Source organism: Camellia sinensis, chromosome 15 (genome assembly GCF_055761805.1).
Source record: "Camellia sinensis isolate YWXY chromosome 15, ASM5576180v1, whole genome shotgun sequence".
In the NCBI taxonomy this organism is placed as follows: Eukaryota; Viridiplantae; Streptophyta; class Magnoliopsida; order Ericales; family Theaceae; genus Camellia; species Camellia sinensis.
The window spans coordinates 135,245,082-135,266,548 of record NC_138975.1 but is presented as its reverse complement, the minus strand read 5'-3'; the positions used below and the strand labels follow the sequence as shown (position 1 = coordinate 135,266,548).

Here is a 21,467-nt window from a genome sequence, read left to right as displayed (position 1 = left end):
TTGGATTTCTATAAGGAATTGGTTTCCTTCCAAAACTAGGATTACTTTGGTTTTCTATAAGTAGTTGGGTTTCTCCCAAAACTTGGATAACTCCTCCAGATCTTCTTTTTGGGTTCTAAGGTTTATATCTGGGGATTTTTTGCTAGTTTTCTTTGATGTTTTCATTGAGTATTCAACTCATGGTTTAAGAAGCATACATCAAATGTTTGTTCGTTTGTTTATTCTACACAAAAGAGAGAGTTGTTCTTCGGTGGATTCTGAAGAATTCGAGCCTGAAGCTTTGGTGGATTATGGAGTGGCTCGTCGTCAAGACAATTCCGAGGTGAAGACGGGGTTGGAAGAGACACATAGAGATTGGTTCAATTCGGGCGTGGATTCGCTAGGTAATTGAGAGTATACCTGTGTAATTCCTTTATATCTTCTTAGTGGATTGTTTTGTGGCTGTTGCCCGTGGTTTTTTTTTTTCACAATTGGAGGTGTCCAATTGTGGTTTTTCCACATAAAATCGTTGTGTCGTTTTGTCTTGATTATTTGATTGGGATTGTTATATATTGCTTAAAATTGATACATAATCATAAATCAACATCTAGGGGATTTCTAGATTTTTCAATTGGTATCAAAGCAGGTCGTTCTATTTTTTTTTTAAAAAAATTTCTTTTAGAGCGAGATCTTGTTTGATTTGTGATAATGGATTCAATTCGTGAGGGAAATTCTATGGTTCGACCACCACTACTTGACGGATCCAATTATTCTTTTTGGAAAGCTCGGATGAGGTCGTTTTTGAAATCTATAGATGAAAAAGTTTGGCAATCTATCATGAATGAGTGGACCAAGCCAACAATTACCGTTGATGGAGTAACTTTCCCCAAACCAATTGAAAAGTGGGACACAATTGATTACTAAAATAGTAGCTGGAATAGTAAAGCTATCAATTCTCTCTTTTGCGCTGTCACACCTGAAGAGTTTAGTCGTATTTGTAATTGTGAAGTCGCAAAAGAGGCTTGGGATATCTTACAAACTGTTCATGAGGGCACTCTTTCTGTGAAACGCTCAAAACTTCAAAGACTCACATCTAGTTTCGAAAACCTTTCAATGAAAGATAGTGAGACCTTTGATGAATTTTATGCGAAGTTAAGTGACATTGTAAATTCCAGCTTCAATTTAGGTGAAAAAATACCATAATCCAAAGTTGTGCGAAAATTTTTGAGATCCTTGCCCGATCGATTCCAACCAAAAGTTACGGCTATTGAGGAGGCTCAAGATGTTGACAACCTCAAGCTGGATCAGTTGGTTGGAAATCTCCAAACTTATGAGGCACATAGGAATTTCAAAAAGAAACAAAAAGATATTGCTTTTAGTAGTGCTCATAGAGTTGGAGAGGATTATGAAGAGGATTATGAGATAGATTCCAAGATTACGGCTGCTTTTGTTAAACAATTTAAAAAATCTTTTTTGAAAAAGAATCCTAATCTTTTGGAATCTACTCATACTCATAAATCTAAAGGCAAAAATAAACTCAAAATTAATTCTATAGCCAAGAAGGAGAAAGGAAAGATACAAGGGAACTCTGAAAGACTCCAATGCTATGAATGCCAAGGATTTGGCCACTTTGCTTCAAAATGCCCCACTCGTTTAAAGAAGAAGAAAGCCCTCGTTATCACTTGAGATGATGAATCAGAATCTGATGAAGATGAAAGTGACGATGAAGATCAAGGCGAAGAGGGACATAAACAATTCCTTGCTTTCATGGTGGCTTCCGAAACTGAAGGACGAACAGAGTATCCGAAGAGCCCAGTTGAGAATACCACTGATGATGAATCCTCGGGAAGTGATGATGAAGAGCTTGAGCAAGCTTATCAAAAGTTGTATAAGGAATCTCTTAAGTTATCCAAATTGAATGACAAACTCACTATGAAACTCACAACATGTGAAAGTGAGAATGTCAAACTAAAGGAGGAGATTTCCGAGGCTAGGCTTGATACCATCAAGATAGCTAATGATCGACAAGCTCTTTGTGCAAAACTCTTGACTTGTGAGACAGAGAGGAACGAGCTACAACAAATCTATGCAACATATGAAGAAAAAATTGAAACTCTCGAGATGTCTCAATGTGCTTTGGAAGAACTAATGATCAAGAAAGAGGAAGAACTCAAGTGTGCCGTGGTTACCATTAGTCTTTGGAACAAAGGATCAAAGACTTTGGACAATATCATTGGGTCTCAACAAATCTGTTCTGATAAGAGTGGCATTGGCTTTGGTGATAACAAAGAGCAAAAACAGAGTGCCTCTACATCTCATTATACAAGAACTCAAGGAAAGGGGGAACAAAAAATTCAACATAAGGATGGACTTCTCAAACTTCCTAGAGTTGGTAAGGTAAAAGAAAAGAAGGTACACCCTGTACACCCTGTTTTTATTTGTCATCATTGTGGTGTGCATGGTCATATTCGCCCTTATTGTTATAAGTTGCATGGGAGAGTGTATTTGCCTAGACCTAAAAATAGGATGTTGGAAACCAAGTCGAGACGGGATCCCATTGAAAGCAAAGGGAACCACAACGTCAAGACACCATTCAAGAACCGCAATGCTCACAACTTTGTTTATACTAAAGCGGTTTGGGTGAGAAAAGTGACTTGTGTTAATTTGTTTATTTGTTTTAGCTTTTGGGTTTTTGTGTGTTGTTTTTAATAATAATAAAAAAAGATGTGTGCTTGTTCGTTTTTTGTCTTGCTTTGGTTAAGAAAAAAATAAAAAAAAAACCAATTTTTTTTTTCTTAGTATGATTTTGCAAGCTTGAAATTTTTGAGTGGTCCTTGGTGCATATTGGAATTGATGAGAATATCCATTACATGTTAATATATGTGTGCTTTCTGTGGTCATTACTCATTTTGGAGTGTATGTTTTTTGATTAGTATGTCTCATTCTGTACACACTCTTGGATTAGCAAATTTTGGAGTCTTCCGCCTTAGTGATTATTTTTTTATGGACTTCTGGCATTGTATCTTTTGCTTTTCTAGAGGAATTGACCCATACTAGCATATCTTGGGTGATGTTGAGTCTCTTAACCATCCTCCATCTTTTTGCATCTCCACGGCTTTCCCCTTAAATCTTTACAGTTTAGCCATGAGGAAAAGGCTACCTTAGAGTCACCAACCAGGCCATCCTTATTATATCCATGCTTCTCTGGTTCGGTTTCCATACTCTTGAGCATGTCAGCCGCCAATGAGTGTGCAAAAGAAAAAGAAAAGAAAAAGAAAGAGAATAAGAAAAAATATGCAAAAAAAAAAAAAGGAAAAAAATGTGCACAAGAAAGAAAAGAAAAAAATGTGCAAAAGAAAGAAAAGAAAAAGTGTGTGAAAAAAAAAAGGATTCATTGATTGAGGGGGAGCCTCCGCCTTTACTCACCAAATACCCCTTGATTTCTAGTGGTTTGACTTTTCTTTGTTGTGCTTAGATTCTCTTGTCGGAGGTCCAACTTTCAGATCACTACTAAGATTGAATCTAGTGTTTGTCGAACTCCAAGAGTCACACACACACTTTTATCATGGGATCTATGCTTTTCACATAATGCATCACTTTCTTTCATGAGGAATTTTCTGCAGACTGTGCACATTGTGTTTGCTAGTAATTGTGCTTCTTGGATAATCTTGTGTGTTTTAAGGTACAAATCTGAAATTCCTTGCTTGCCCCACCATATTATTTTTTTTTTTTGTTTTCTTCTTGTTCACTGTTTTCAGTATTTGTGGTTGCTTTTAGTGAGGGGGAGTTTGGTTCATCTTGATTTGGGTTGGTAAGGGAGTTTGGTTTTTCATTGCAAGAGTTGTTTAGCATGAACACTTTGATATGTTTGGTAAGGGAGATTGGCTATATGTTTTGCATGTTGCTATGCACTGTTTGCCCTTCTTGTATGTTCCTGGTATTTACATCGTCATATCATTGCTTGTGTGGTTTATGATCTTGCTTTTGTTGTTTGAAAGTCGTTTTTCATGAGTCTTAATTTTCATCTATTCATGTTTTTCATCTCATGTTTCAAGATAATCGTGTCATATGTCTATTGCTTTTTCATATACTCTTGTGGGACTAATAGTTATTTTGGAGATTGTGGCACTCATAACTGTTTTGCAGATCATGACCTTGAGAAAGATGTTGGTTTTTGTTGGCTGTAATGGGTTGGGGTGTTTAGGATTTTATTTGTTAGGTGTGTTTTGTCACGGCATTGCCAAATGGAGAGATTGTTAGGTTTTATTCTTGGCAACTCTATTTGACAAAACTCCTTTCAGTTGTATTTGTTTAGGTTTTATTCTTGGCAACCTCGTTTGACAAAACTCCTTTCAGTTGTATTTGTTTTCGCACCTTTTATTTCAGTGAGGCTATGAGTTTATTAGATGCGAATCCAACCCGAATCGTGCATTTGTCAATTTCCATGGATCAAAACCGAGGTTGTAACAGGATCTAGTTTTCCAGATTTTCCAATTTTGGTCGTCCCGCTCGAGCGAGGAAAGTGACGCTCGAGCGGGGATTGTAAGCTCACAGCATCTCTGCCTCGCCTGAAAAAGTACTGGATGGTGTGATTCGACACTCGAGCGTGGAAACTTCCACTCTAGCATGAAGCCTATATGAATCACACAATTTTGTAGTCTCCGCTCGAGCGGGAATTCCCACGCTCGAGCGGACCGCGCGAACACAGATTCTATAAATTTGCGTGTTAGGTCAAATTTAGGATTACTTTGGATTTCTATAAGGAATTGGTTTTCTTCCAAAACTAGGATTACTTTGGATTTCTATAAGGAATTGGTTTTCTTCCAAAACTAGGATTACTTTGGTTTTCTATAAGTAGTTGGGTTTCTCCCAAAACATGGACAACTTCTCTAGATCTTCTTTTTGGGTTCTAAGGTTTATATTTGGGGATTTTTTTGCTAGTTTTCTTTGATGTTTTCATTGAGTATTCAACTCGTGGTTTAAGAAGCATACATCAAAGGTTTGTTTGTTTATTCTACACAAAAGAGAGAGTTGTTCTTCGGTGGATTCTGAAGAATTCGAGCCTGAAGCTTTGGTGGATTCCAGAGTGGCTCATCGTCAAGACAATTCCGAGGTGAAGACGGGGTTGGAAGAGACACATAGAGGTTGGTTCAATTCGGGCGTGGATTTGCTAGGTAATTGAGAGTATACCTGTGTAATTCCTTTATATCTTCTTAGTGGATTGTTTTGTGACTGTTGCCCGTGGTTTTTTTTTTCACAATTAGAGGTGTCCAATTGTGGTTTTTTCACGTAAAATCGTTGTGTCGTTTTGTCTTGATTGTTTGATTGGAATTGTTATATATTACTTAAAATTGATACATAATCACAAATCAACATCTAGGGGATTTCTAGATTTTTCAATGTGGTTGTCAACGTATATGAAAAATTATCTCAATAAATGTAATGATTTTTTCATAATTTAAAATAATTATAATTTTTTTTTATTTTATAATTATTGAATATGGGATAGTGCTCGGGTGTGCAAGGGTTGCCTATTATATGCAACCTTTTTATAAGCTTACGTGTGGAAAATTTTTGTTAATTTATGTGTTTTTATGAAATCACATATACGAATTTGTGAAAATTTATACGATTTTGTGTTCTTCAAAACGTTTATGAAATAACTTACGCGAATTTGTGTTAGTTATGCATTTTTATGAGATGACTTATCTGAGTTTGTGAAAACTTGCATAATTTTATGATTTTTAAATGTTTTATGAGTTCACTTATGAGAATTTATATTAACTTATGCATTTTTGTGAGATTGCTTCCGTAAATTCATGAAAACTTAATTGATTTTGTGTTTTTTAAAATTTATAAAAATCTTCAGAACAATTGGATAATAGGGAAGATTAAAGTCTTACTCATCACTACTCAATTTGTATCAGCCGTTGGCCAGCCCAGCTTGTCCAATCCAATCTTATTTTTTTAGGATTTGAAAAGATTGTTTTAGGCTATAGACTGGCTTGGCCAATATATTCCGCCTGATATGTTAATGGACTAGGATTGGGATTTATATTTTTAATCCAGCCCAGCCTGGCCTGACCCTCTATTAAATTAATTAATTAATTATAATATATTAATTTTTTTTTTGTTAGGATCTAAACTTTATCTTTATTGATTTTATTGAAACTCAAATATGTAATGATATTTGATTGAATTTATTTAAGAAATCCTTCAATTTATATACAAAATCTTTCAATTTATATTGATGTCAGTATATTTATTTAAAAAATATAATCTGTGATTGAATTTAATTATAGAATGTTTTAATTTTTTTTTAACATAGTCCGATAGTTGGGCTTGAGATTTATAATTATTTTTTAGACCGAGTTTGGATAGAAGTAGAGGCCCGATGTTAAGGTCAGGCCGAACTTGGACAAACACAAATCCCTAATTATATAGTGTTGGTCCGGTCTGACCTGATGAATGACCACCCTAATTTGTAAAGCAAACTCAAAAAATTACAAATATTAATTAAGCCCAAAATTTTAATGGAAATTATAAATGTCCAAATTTACAGTTGGCTGGTCAAGTCATTTATTTAGTTCTCCTTGTCCCTAATAAATTTGCAACTAAAACAGTTCAACCAAATCCACAGTGCTCCCAACACAATAATATTAGGGGCAGTTTGGTTGGTGGGATACAACCATGGATTAGACTCTATGTTTAATAGAATAATCAGTCTAATGTTTTGATAGAAAAATAAAGGTCGAACTAATAGCCTTCTATATGTAGGATAACTCTATCCCATGGGGGTGTGAGATAGAAATAGACGGATTGAGCTAACCTCCGAATTAACTAGTTAAATGACGAAATTGACCCCTTAAGTATATAAAATTTATTTCTTTTATTTTTTTAAACATGTTGAACTTTTTTTTAAACATGTGTAAATTAATCCCGTGCTATATAATTGTTTTCTTTTCTTTTTTGGGTATTAACAAAATAATAAAAGGAAATATAGTTTCAATATTTAAAAAGAAAAGAATATATAACATATTTTTTCTTTATTTTTTAAAATATTTTTTTAAACATATTGATTTTTTAAAAATATTTATATAAATTAATCTCGTGATATATAATAATCTTCTCCTTTCTTTTTTTTTCTTTTTTTTTGTATTAACAAAATTATAAATGGAAATATACTTTTAATGTCGCATTTAAATAAAATTAATAGTGGTCTTACTAAAATAAAATATACTTTAAATTTAGCATTGCCATTGTACATAATTCAACAAGACAAAATGATCTTTTGAGAAGTTATCATTTTTTATAATTTTTTAATTAAACATGAGAATTATTAAAATAGTCATTTTCAAATATCTAATTTCATGACAAAATAAATATGGGATATACATCATTTTTAGTCAAATAATCTCAAAATTATTTATCCAAAACTAATAAGCCATTAAATTTCAATTCTCCTTTATTCTACTCCGTCCAAATAAACATGACCTTTGTGAAATGAGGAGCTTCATATATGGGAATGGTAAGGTCACTTTTATTCGAATAAAATATCTTTTTCTTTGTCGTTAAAAAAAAGGAAAAAGAAAAAAAAAATCATATATATAGCTAGCTAACAAATGATGGTCGTGTATGTGCAAACGATATATCCTGTTGTTCCTTAAAATTAGTTGTTTTCTATTTTTTAACCTTGGGTTTTTTTCAAGAGTGATTTGATTTATCTTATATTCATATTTTAACATGAGAAAATTTGAAGGGTCTATTGAGCTCATCATTGGTCTCATTTGAATGGTTCGAATCCTTTATTTATAAGGTCTTCAATGTATGTCATCTATTAAGAAAAATTAATATAATCTGATAATTATAATTTTTTCATTTTATTGTATTTTTTTAAATTTTTTTTTGAAAAATTCGACAACAAATACATTTTTGAAAATAAATCATCTATTTTTTAGAAAAAATACAATAAAATAAAAATATTATAATTGTCAGATCAACATAATTTTTTTCATATATAATATACATTGAGGGCCATACAAAATAAACAGTTTAGATTATTGAAACGAGACTCATAATGAGGGCTGGTTTGGCAAGTTTCAAAAAATTCAAAAAGTCAAAAAGTCACATCATCTTATTTAAGTCACATCACCTCTCTAACACATCACTTCAAATCCAACCCAAATCCAACCCATATTTCATAAAAAGTCAAAAAGTACACTTATTTAGATCATCCCAAACAACCCCATACGTCTCTTAAGTTCCCTCATGTTAAAATGTATACATGATATCAACCAAACCTTTGAAGAAATATATAATAAATTTATTGTCGTGTATTACTATAATGTATTGATGACATAAGATGAATGATGAATGTGAAAAGGCCGTGCCTGCATTGTATTTGGGTAAACTACCAATAGGTCTTAATAGTTAGACTTAATTCTCATCAAGTCCTATTAAAAATAAATCTTGGTAAAATTATCGTTAAAAATAATTTTTTGTGACAATTTTTTATATATATCGCTAAAACTTGACAATTAGTGACTTTTTTTTTATCATGATTTTTATAAATTGTCGCTAAAACTTACAATTAGTGACTTTTTTTATGACATTTTTTTCATAGGACCTATTCGACAATAAGTCTACTTATTAAGACCTACACGTAAGTACCCTTTGTATTTGTACACAAACCTTGAGTCGGGGCTGAATTTGAGTCGGGCTTACACTATATGGTAAGGGAATATATGCCATCTCAAATTTAGTTTAGGCCAACATTAGGTTTAATTTAGCCATCATAAGCCCGCTAAAAGAATTTAAATTCCAAGCTTACCCACTTAACTAAATAAATATGACCTATTATTTTTTTTATTTTTTATTTTTATCTTGAATGAATATTAAATTATATAAATTCTTTTAAAATTCAATGACAAAATAAATTTAATTTTTAACAAATATTTTAATTTAAGCCTTAAAAGGAAGCATAGATATACTTCTTTTATCTTTTATATTTTTTCTATTTTATTTTATAACTAAAATAATATAAAATTATAATTAATCTTTTAAAAGTGGGTGGGCCGAGCTGGGCTGGGCTAGAACTCTTTATCTTAAGCCCAACTCGAATATTAGATAGGCACAAAATCCCAACCCAGCCCTACCCTATGGGCAAAATAATTTTTGAAATCTGAAAAATATCAAGTTGGGCTGGTGGGTTAGGCAAGCCAGCAAGCTGATGGCCACCCCTCTAAGCCACAAATGAATCCAACCATTAAAATAAAACAAAAATATAAATAAAAAAGGAAAAACGAAGGGATATTTACTGATAAATCCCATCTCACAAACAATTGCACTAATTGGTCCTAACGTTGTGTCTGCTGTTCTGATTAGTTTTATTAGTGGGGGTATATCTTCCCATTTTATCTTATCTCCCTTGTTTGGTAACATTTGATCCTATTTGATTAGTCTTATTATACCCTTCTTTTTCTCTTGGGACGTTTTTGGTGGGATTAGTTGTGCATACTTGGCAACTCGAATATTGCAGTAGAAGATATTTCCTCCATTACGCTAGGGTTTTGTGGTTGTTGTGATGGGGTGGGGGGATGTGATTTGTGTGGTTGTGTGCTGTGCTGACGGAGAATTGAAATTCCGATGTCCACAGTTCTGGAGGTATGGGTTGTTTTTGTTGATTTCGTGTGGGGATAACTGTTTGGTGTAAGTGTTAGTTCAATTGTATGGTGCGCCACACTGAGTTCATTTTATGTTCATTGGTTGTTCCCTATTCATGTGTGTGGGGCACATTCGTATTCAATGTTTTTACTGTGTTTCGCATGTTTAAATCAATGTATGTGATGCCACATTGGGGTCATTCATTTTAATTGGGTGTTTCAGTGCGTGTTCGTGTATGATGATTTACGCTTTTTGCCCTGTAGATGGTTTCAACACAGTGAGGAGTATTTGTGGTTTGTTATACATGGGTGGGGGTTGTGGGGTATTGTGGTAGCGTTTGGTGTTGCCATATGTTCATATATTAGAATACCATGGGTTATGGGCGCATGTGATTTTGCGTTTGCATTCATTGCATTTACAATAATCTAACACTATTTGTAACATCATTTTTATATTGTAGGGATGGACACTCATGTTATGTTGGTGTGTTGTTACCGCGATACGAATGCCGCTATCAAGTTGCAATTTCCATTCCGATTCGATGATCTAGTTAGTTGTGTTTACGGAAAATTTGATGGACTGACACATGGTGATGTGTGTTAGTTTTTCAAGATGCCAAGATATAACAATTTCAAATTACAAAAAGACATCAATATGGAAAACATGGTATCCCTTGCACGATCTTTTCGATTAGAACACATTGACGTCGTCATTGAAACTCGGATCATGTGAAGTGGACACGGAACTGGTAACGCAACTCAAAGTCCATGTGCTGTTATGTTCAACTCACCGGGGGTAGTAGACGAGTCGGACCTTGATGATGAATAAGATGATTTACTCCCCAAATTTTGTCCTCATGTTGAGAAAGTTTTCATTTCCGCTCCATGGCCCAATGGTATCACACACGTGGGTCAAAGTTTCAAGGGAGGCGCTGTTGAATTTCGCAATGTCCTTCGAAAGTATGTGGTTAAGTGTGGATTTCGGTTTAAGTATCTAAAGAATGACTCCATTTAGATTACAGTAGTGTGCATGATGAGGGAACGAAAAGGATGCATGTGGTCTATACACGCATGAGTCCTACATGTTGATGAGTTCTTCTACATTCATAAGTGGAATAGAGAGCATAGTTGCAGTATTGCTATTCGAACAACAAAAAACCCAAGGGCTGGGTCTGAACTAGTATCCGATGTTATCTCCAAACGGGTACGTGATAAACCGCTCACACGCCCGTTTGATGTTGTTTATGACTTGAAGAAAGATTTTGAATTAGAGATAAGCTATCGATTAGCATGGTTGGGTGTTGAAAAAGCTCGGGGAAAAATGTTCGGTGCACATTCTATTTTGTTTGATCAATTACGGTGGTATAGTAATTCTATTATGGAAAACAATCTAGGCAGTTACATTAACATTGATTATGACGACCAAAATCACCAGTTCGTACGATATTTCATATCATTCAAAGCATGAATCGATGGTTTTACTCATTGCCGCCCTTTGCTATTCCTGGACGGTACCTTCTTGAAGGGGAAATTCAAAGGCAACTTGCTAGCTGCCACTACGAAGGATGGCAATCAAGGTTTTACTCATTCATACCACACAGTTTTATAACGGCATAATTATGAGGGTGTTTGGAAACCCACTTTTGAGGCTAAAATAGCCTCACTAAAATACCCAAATGGCCTCAAATACCCTAAACCAATGATTTGTATTAAGAAAAAAAAATCACAAATTGACAGTAGGCAGCCTACACTGTCACGTTAACAGTGTAGGCACAGTGTAGGTTCAGCATAGTCCCATAGTGTAGGCACATTTAGTAAATGACAATTTTGCCCCTTTAAACAAATTTTGGAAAAAGTGAGGTTAGGGACAAATTTGTAATTTCAACCTCAAATATCATTTCAAACACATTTTTCAATACAACAGCTCAAATAAAAATCCATCCTATCATCCTAAACATAAAAACTAAAATGGCCTACTAAAATAGCCAAAAAGCCAAAAAGTTTTTGAAATAACCACTTCCCAAACACCCACTATATGTGTTTCTTTTGAATTCAATAATGTTTAGGTTGTCATTTATTCACTACAACAAAAAACACATTTGGCGACCCAAAAATTTGTCGCCAAAAGTACAAATTTCGTCGCCAAAAAAATCGGCGACAAAGTATACAATTGGTCGCCAAAGCCCTGTCACTAAAAGTATTGGCGACGAAATCAAAAATTGTCATCGTATGTAGACATTTAGCGACAAGCAAAATTGGACGCCAAAAATCATATATTTTGTCGCTATAAAATTACAATTTGTTGCTAAAAGGTTAAAATTTGGATAGGCTATGTAGTTTTAGCGACAGATAAATGTGTTGCTGAAAGTACTATTTAACGACAAAATTAATTTGGTCGCTAAAAATCACGTTTTTAGCGACGAGTAAGTTTTGGTTGCTAAAAGTTCCTGGAATAACAACTAACTTTTAGCGACAAAAAGAATATGTTGTCGCCAAATATATTAACAGCGACAAAAACACCACCTGTCACTAAAAATTCACTACACAAATTTTGATTTTAATAATTTTCCTGTTCAAAATAATCCAAAACACCTGTTTTCTTGTGCACAATATATACACAAATGTAATGTAAATAATAATACACCTGTGCAAGACATTCATACTAATTCAAAATTAATAGCTATGAAAAATCCCAGTAAACATAATTACAATTCTCTGACAATCTAAAACATGCATACCAAAGTACTTACAAACTACTAACATCAAACCCATAAATACATTACCAAATCCTATGTCAAAATATTTTCAAAAACACAAAACTAAATATTTTGATGCTAAACATTTAATCTATAAATCATTTACCAAAATCCTATATCAAAATATTTCCAAAAACACAAAATCAAATCTTCTGATGCAGCCCGAACTGTTTTCCACCATTGCCAATCTATCACATGAAAAAAGAAAAAACAATATTAGGCTGACAAAAAAAAAAAAACATCGATATGAATTTCACAATTTTGATTTTAATTTTGTAACGGGAAGTCCAATCGGGTGCTGTTTGCTCATACAAGTTTATTTAGGCTTGAACAAGTTGCTCGTGCCAGGTTTCGGTGGTTTCAGTGGTCATTTTGCAATTTCGGCCCCCGAACGGTCCTTTTAAGTCTTGTGTTTTACATTTTTTCTTGTAATTTTCTAACCGGAAATCCAATTGAGGTCCCGTTTGTTCCTACAAGTCTATTTAAGTTTGAACAAACTGTCCATGCCAAGTTTTGGTGGTTTCGGTGGTCATTTCACAATTTTAGCCCCCGAACGGGCCTTTTAAGTCTTGTGTTTTACAATTTTCCTTCTAATTTTCTAACAGGAGATCCAATAGAAGTCCTGTTTGTTCCTACAAGTCTATGTAGGCTTGAAAAGGCTGTCCGTGCCAAGTTTCGGTGGTTTCGATGGTCATTTCAAAATTTCAGCCCCCGAACGGGCATTTTAAGTCTTGTGTTTTATATTTTTTCTTGTAATTTTCTAACCGGAAATCCAATCGAGGTCCCACTTGTTCCTACAAGTCTATTTAGGTTTGAACAAGCTGTCCGTGCCAAGTTTCAATGGTTTCGGTGGTCATTTCGCAATTTCGGCTCCCGAACGGGACTTTTAAGTCTTGTGTTTTACAATTTTCCTTCTAATTTTCTAACCGGGGATCCAATTGAGGTCCCGTTTGTTCCTACAAGTCTATTTTGGCTTGAACAAGCTGTCTGTGCCAAGTTTCGGTGGTTTCAATGGTCATTTCGCAATTTCAGCCCCGAACCGGCATTTTAAGTCTTGTGTTTTACAATTTTCCTTCTAATTTTCTAACCGGAGATCCAATTGAGGTCCCGTTTGTTCCTACAAGTCTATTTAGGCTTGAGCAAGCTATCCGTGCCAAGTTTTGGTGGTTTCGATGGTCATTTCACAATTTCAGCCCCCGAACGGGCATTTTAAGTCTTGTGTTTTACAATTTTCCTTCTAATTTTCTAACCGGGGATCCAATCGAGGTCTTGTTTGTTCCTACAAATCTATTTTGGCTTGAAAAAGCTGTCCGTGCCATGTTTCAGTGGTTTTGGTGGTCATTTCGCAATTTCGGCCCCCGAACGGTCCTTTTTAGTCTTGTGTTTTACAATTTTCCTTCTAATTTTCTAACTGGAGATCCAATAGAGGTCCCATTTGTTCCTACAAGTCTATTTAGGCTTCAAAAGGCTATCTGTGCCATGTTTCGGTGGTTTCGGTGGTCATTTCAAATTTTGGCCCCCGAACGGGCCTTTTAAGCCTTGTGTTTTATATTTTTCCTTCTAATTTTTTAACCGAAAATGCAATCGAGATCCCGTTTGTTCCTACAAGTCTATTTAGGCTTGAACAAGTTGTCCGTGCCAAGTTTCAGTGGTTTCGGTGGCCATTTCGTAATTTCGACCCTCGAATGGGGTCCACAAACCCACCTAAACTTGGGGGACACTATCCTCTCTTTTCCTTCCTTATTTCCCAATTTTCTTTGCCATTTCTTCTTTTGTTTCGTCACTCATTTTTGAGTCATGATCACTCCTAATACACATACCCTTCCCAGAAGTCCTTTTCTTTTCTATTTCATTGTACACTTTGTTGCATCTCATAGTATTACTCAGCTATCAGTTTTACATGCAAATAACATTATGTTTATCCAACACCATCATATAATGCTATCTAGTGAGAGAGCAGTGATTAAAACTATGTTAGATAAGAGGACTACATGATGATAAACAACCACAAAAATCCACAAAAGCAGTTACAATCTTCAAAATGAGCAAAAGTACCTTGCATATTACTGCAATGTTAATGGCATCCGAAGGTCGAAGATCAAAGCTAACACTCTCCGTTTCATTACCCAACTGAGATTAGAAAAAAAAAAAAAAAACTTTATCAGTTAAATATTACTATTAAAGCAAGTTTTATGGAAAATATTAGTCAAACAAAATACAGCCTTGTAACAGGAATATGCCTTTGTGAGGTATAACTGAGCAAAATATGCTTCATATACCCTCTTGGTGACTCGATCAACCTTCACCTGCATAAGAAACAAAGAGTTATATCAAATGGAGGCCAGTCCCATCTTCCATCTTCAATACAATAGCAGGATGTGGAGCATAATCAGGCAGATGTCCACCCTGAGGGTTGTTATGAACACATCTTAATTGCCTACCATCTCCGATCTTAATCATAAAACCATCTAGGCCACTCTTCACCTCAACTACACGGGAAAACCATAGAGACATGAGCATCATTGAGGTACGATGCATAAAACTACAAGTTACAAACTTTAGCAAGTAGTGAAGAAGTAAACAGCCCAACAGCATACTGCTTAGAGCTATAGAATTCCGGACAACATGATCATAGTCATCATCCATTGACAATAATACTATAAGGGATCCATAACTGTAGAAACATGCATGTTGCACAAGAAGGTGTGTTATTAAAAACTGAAAAAGTTATAAAAAATTAAATTGACAGTAACATGGGAACAATTTAGGAATGAGAAAAAGTGTGACAAAGCTTCAAAACGGTGTTCAAACCAAATGGGCTTCATATAACAGTATATGTAGATAAAGAGGGGGGGGGGAAAGTAAGCTACTAAGGCTAGGTTGCAAAGTATATAAAGAGAGGTGTTGAGATGTATGTATTCTATTCCTCCAAATTGAATAAAGGAAAAATGGCACAAAAGGATGCTTAAAGGAACATTTGTGTTTACATTTCTCATTTTTTGGCAAGAAGCGAAACGACAATATACGGGTACTCTCAGACGTAAGAGATTGATGTTTCCATGTTCTGTGCTCTAATAGAAAGCAAAATGACAAAACACAATGCATGATTAAAACGATGCTTAAAGGAACACCAAAATGATGTTTTGTGTTTATATTTCTCATTTTTGGCAAGAAGTGATATGACAATATTGCGGATACTCTTAGAAGTAGGAGTTTGATGTTTCAATTTTCTGTGCTCTAATAGAAAGCAAATGGCAAAACACAACTTTCTTTTAACTGAATTATAAGCAAATGCATTTTCCAAAAGCAGAACCAAACAAGCCAAAAGAATTGCATTCAATGGCATGGAATTTAAGAAAATACACAATTAACGTACGTGCTTCAACTACACTGGAGTTGACATAATCTTCATCATTTTCATTGAAATTCTCTGCCATACTACCGTTGCCATTGGAAGATGAACTGAAACTACAATGCACCTTCTTGCATTGTTGCACGTGTAATTGATGACTCACGTTAATCTTAGCACCCATGATTCCACTGAATCCCCAGAATCCACTTCTAAGAAATTTAGCCTTCAGTAAGGGCCCATTAATAGACAGAGTGTAAACTCCAGTTTGTTTCACTCGGAAAAAATTCAAGAAGAACACAAAAACAATAATATAGTCTAATTTAAAACTCTTAATTTTCCTTTGCAAGACCTAAGCTACAGTTGTTTGCTGATTTTTTTTTTTTTCTTTTCAAGTTGGTTTAGGCATATTATCAAACACATGGTGAACAATATATGGAAACCAAAACATGTCAATCTCTTAGTCAAAGATATTTGCAAACACATGGTGGAAAAAGCATCTCATACCCAAAAAAAAAAAAAAAAAAAAAGATATTTGCAAACACATGGTGGATAAATCTGCAAGGAAAGAGTAAGAAACCAAGCAAACCGGAGTGTTATATCACTGCAAGGAGCAGCGTTATACCACTCTTACACACTTTTAATATATGTTATAGATATATATACACATATATATAAATCCTTGAAGACAGATTTTAGGACAACAATCTATCATATATTCATATATATATATATATATATATATCTGTCTTCAAAATATCAGAGAGAGAGAGAGAGAGAAGTGAATGCCGTCGGTGGAAATCAATTGGTGGCGAGAGAGAGCGAGATAAAGAGAGATGAAGACAAAAAGGAGGAGGAGGAGGCGGTGTGAGAGAGTGAGCGGGAGAGGGAGAGGGAGACATACCTCTGTTTCGCACCACTTGAGGCTGTGGATTGAGAGAGAGTGAGAGTGAGAGGGAGAGGGAGAGGGAGAGGGAGAGTTAGAGCTTATTTGTGTATTTAGTAAAAGGGTCGGTCCAGTCTTTAAAAAAAAAAAATTGAAAAATGCAAAACGACGTAGTTTCATTTGCTAAGTTATTGGCGATAAAAATCCTTCGGTCGCCATAAGTACCGCTCATCTTTTCCGCAACTATTTTATTTCTGTCGCCAAAACTTTACAATCGGCGACCAAAATTTCGTCGCTATATGTTAATTTGGTCGTGAAAATATTTTTGGCGCTCTCGTCCAAAAAATTAATTTGGCGCCAAACCTTTTAGCGACTAAAAATCTTAACTCGTCTCCAATAGTGTAATTTTTGGCGACTAACAATTAAATTGTCGCCGATTACATAAAATTGGCGACTAATTTCAGTTTGGTTGCTAAAAAATGTCACCAAAAATGTTTTTTGTTGTAGTGATTTATTGAATCCACTAAAAATTTCGTACACAGGGTTATTCCCCTTGGCAATAGCAATTGTCGATTCAGAAAATATAACAAATTGGGTTTGGTTCTTGGAACATCTGGCGAACGTGGTTACAACGGACAGGACGCTTACATTCATATTAGACTGATACACAAGCATCTTTGAATCAATTCCAAACACATTTCCCTATGCCAATCATGCGTTCTGCTTGCAAAATTTGCAATGGAACTTGCAAGACAAGATGCGATACGCCAACAAGATGCATCGTGCCTGACTGCTAAGTAAATTTCGAGAATGTGCGTATACACCGACTGTAACAACATTCAATTCCAGTTTAGAAAAGTTCAAGACATCGGGTCAGAACGTGGCAATGGCTGTTCTCAAAGATTGACCCCCGCTATATTGGGTAAACGCTTGCTTCCGGTATGTACCGTTTATGAGCATAGTGAAACAAATTAAATACATATCCCACAATGTAAACACCTTCTTTGTTTACATTTACATGAATATACATTTTCATGTCGTCTTTGTTTTTAGGAGTGATCGATACAGTGAGATATGTTCAAATGCTGCTAAGTCATTCAACTCATGGATCTACGAGGCATGACACCTCCCAATCACGCAGATGGTTGACAGCATTAGGACAAAAATTATGGATCAAATGTCAAAACACAGACGTAAGGCATCAACGTGGCCTGGAGTTCTTTGCCCCAAAATGGAGTCTCAGTTGGTAAAAGCATACAACAAAGGCAGGGCGTGGCTTGTAAGCCAATCAAATGAGAATGTGTACGAGGTCCATTTGTACCCATCAGTACTTGTGGATGTTGGCAGGAGAACGTGTTCGTGTTTTCAGTGGCAGATTAAATGGTTCCCTATGCATACGCAATGGTTGCTATCTGTAATAGTGGACGAGATTTGTATGAATTAGTTGAACCATTTTACCATGTCTCCGAATATCATTTGTCATACGCTTTAAGCATAACTCCAATCCCAATTGTTAAGAAACCAACGTTCAACACTGAAGACCTCATCATACACCCACCAGTTGTCAAACGACCACTGGGAAGGCCAAAGAAAAAACGAATTCTGTCAAGGGGGAAGAAATACAGCAAATTCGTTGCGGACGTTGTCAACACATGGGGAACTATAATAGTAAGACAAGCAAAGAACGAATTTATGCTTTACTTCATGCGATTAGCTCTCTAATGTTTTCGTTTCGACGTTGTCACCAAGGTTTAAACTATTTACCTAAATAAATGGGTGGCCCAAACAACCCACCTACCGTACAACTACGTTTTGCATTATTACGCAGTTTTTTATTATGTAAGTCAAACAAATAAATGGGTGGCACACAACCCCCAAACGAGCCACTTATTCAACTATTCCCACCATTGCGATGCATTTAAATTTTTTTAAGTTTAATGAAACATTGATATTTATCTTATTCTTCCACAATTTAGCTTCTATGTATATGTGTTTTGTGTTACATAATTGTTAAGGTAAAATATATTCACGTTCATTTCACGGCCCAATTTAGGTTGCCTAATACACATTTACATTCTCGCGAGTTTCATTATGTATGCTGACCAACTAATCGGCCAGCACACGTACACCCATCGAACAACTCCTCAAACTGTGATGCAGTGTGCCGCGTCGCACACATTGTACGCGCCACAACCCATTCAAATATATCCCACTACTCCCCCCAAGTTTAGGATGTGTGTGCTGTGTGATCCATGATTGTCACAATTGTACATCTTCACAGAGTTTCCATATTGCACTTCATTACGTTTACCAAACGGCACACATGCGCCACACTTCCACCAAACTGTCAACAAATACAACCTACACCACATCGAGATTCTGTACTTTTCTTAACGCACGTTTGTCAAAGCTAGTAAGATGGCATGTACACCACACAACCCGATCAACACATAACCCAACACATAACAACATCTACTTGTATAATGTGGCACCGGTTAAACAATCAACCACTACCAACCCACACATAAAACACCACTGAATGCATGCAACAACTCCATTTCAAAACGCAAGTCCTAAACGCAGATCACATAAAATACATTAGCCTACCAAACGCCTAATTTTTGTATATGCATATTGCTACTTGTCAAACACACCCACCTAGTTTAAAGTCCACCCAACACACCACTGATCAACAACATCAACAAACGAACACACATAATTTTGATTCACAACTACTAGTTTCAATACCAAAGTTATCAAAATACAATGGCCACCCAAGAATCATAAAAAAAAAAAAAAAAATTCATGTTTATCGTGTACCCACATCATAATTACTACCAAACTAAAGTTGTGACCGTAGAGTTCACATAACGAAAACACAATGCATATACCACCTTCCTAATAAAAAATATATAGGTGTACGATATTGTTTTTAATACGCCTAAAAGCAGTGCAAACAGAACTAATCTTTCAGCCCCCTGACCAGGTTGTTCACAAATCCCTTCACTATGTTTGCTCGTAACACGATGCCGTTGTTACCTTGCAATGAACGCCCTACATCAACATGGTGCACGTACTGTCGCATCACCGCGCAAACAATAACCGCATAATCAAGTCTGCATTGGGAAAACAAAATGACGAATTGTTAATTATATTACACGTTTTACCCTAAAAAAATGTATTAAGTACCGGTGTTACCCTCGATATACTTACGAGTCCGCTCTCTGTTAGGGGTAGTTTGCAACAGACTTGAGGGGGTGGTTGAAGGTATCAACGATACTAAGCTCGTCCGTTCCATCCTCCCGTAATGACCGTTTCATTACACTTGACACACGTTCCTTCTATCACAAACAAAACCCTTCCCCCCCCCCCCCCCAAATGAGAACACCACAACATGTTCATAGTCATTTCAGAACTAACCACTTTTTTTTAAAAAAAGTTACATGTTCATATAACCAGTACAAGGGCTTCAGTGTAATGCACGTCTATTTTGTTGTTTGACTGTTGCCTCATCGTATTAAAATGCCTCCAACTTCCGTTCTCTGCGTCGTGGTCCACGAGAGTCCTACGTGATTGGTTGCATATGGAGAAATGAATGTATCCATAATTTTTAGATAAAGTAATATTCTTCAGCACATAACTTTTTATTGTTTTCGTGTTACTGGTTTTGATAACGGCCTACAAAACAACCAGAGGCTGTAAGAACAGACATCTGTAAACTGCAGATTGTACAACAGTCACACCATATTACTCACTATGCAAATACTACTGAAAAAGTACGATTTGTCCAATAAATCATCACCCGCAGCCATATACGCCTGCTCTGTCAACAATATATCTGCATACACATCGATTACCTGCAGTGAAACAATAGTACATTCATTACACAACTCAACTATACAACTGTGTATGACACATCACATTTTTAATAAATCAAAAAACAACCCAACACATGTAACACTGCCAGAATACAACATCTTACATTGTCATGGATACTATCTCCCTGTACAAGATTTTTGATATCGATAAAATACATTAACACACCACTCGTGATACCAACTCACATGACAGGCTTATGCAAAAAACAAACACAATGATTAAACGGAATAACGTTAACAAAACAAAACAAGCAAGTAGGGATGTGCACCCATATATATTCGTCGCCATTCCATTTGCAAGCCTTTGTTGTTTTCTCTTTCTTTTCAATTGTCATCATTTCTCATACCCCAAACCGGTTGTTCATATTGAACCCAGACCATTTTGTTGTAGGCACACCAACTGTGTCCACATCAATAATAGCGTCTTTCACATTATACTTGTCAACTTCTTTACCATCGTCCATGGTTGTGATTGTTTTCTTTCCATGTTCACAAAATAACAGGTAGTCATAATCTTTCAGTCTTAGTTCTTTCTTGGCTTTGGACTTAATGTTGCGTATAAATGAATTTCTTACACCTGCGCCCTGCCCATCTTCAATCACGTAAGGAAACACTTCCACTTCAGGATCTGACAAACTCACATCACCCATATTACGTTCCGGAGCCGGAATAAATCTGACATTGTGTAACAACCCTAATCCTTGATTAACGTTAACCAAATAAAATTAAAAATAAATATTTATTATGTGTGCAACTCAAGTGTAAGAATTTTACTTAACAAATCAATGGTTTCAACTATAGGACACCAAAGTAGATGCCACTCATATAATAAAAGAATTGAAAAAAATTATAAATTTTTTAGTACAACTTTTGATAATCTATATATATTATATAAAAACAAAAGTTCAACATGTTAATTAAATAAACTCACTTTTTTTGTTTTTTATTAGGCACATA

The 21,467-nt window shown here is 35.3% G+C and overlaps 1 pseudogene; it reads right to left on the bottom strand.

Annotated features, from left to right (window-relative positions):
- Nucleotides 1-14,284: 14,284 nt before the first annotated feature.
- LOC145813310 (uncharacterized) lies at nucleotides 14,285-21,160 on the bottom strand (annotated as a pseudogene).
- Nucleotides 21,161-21,467: the final 307 nt, after the last annotated feature.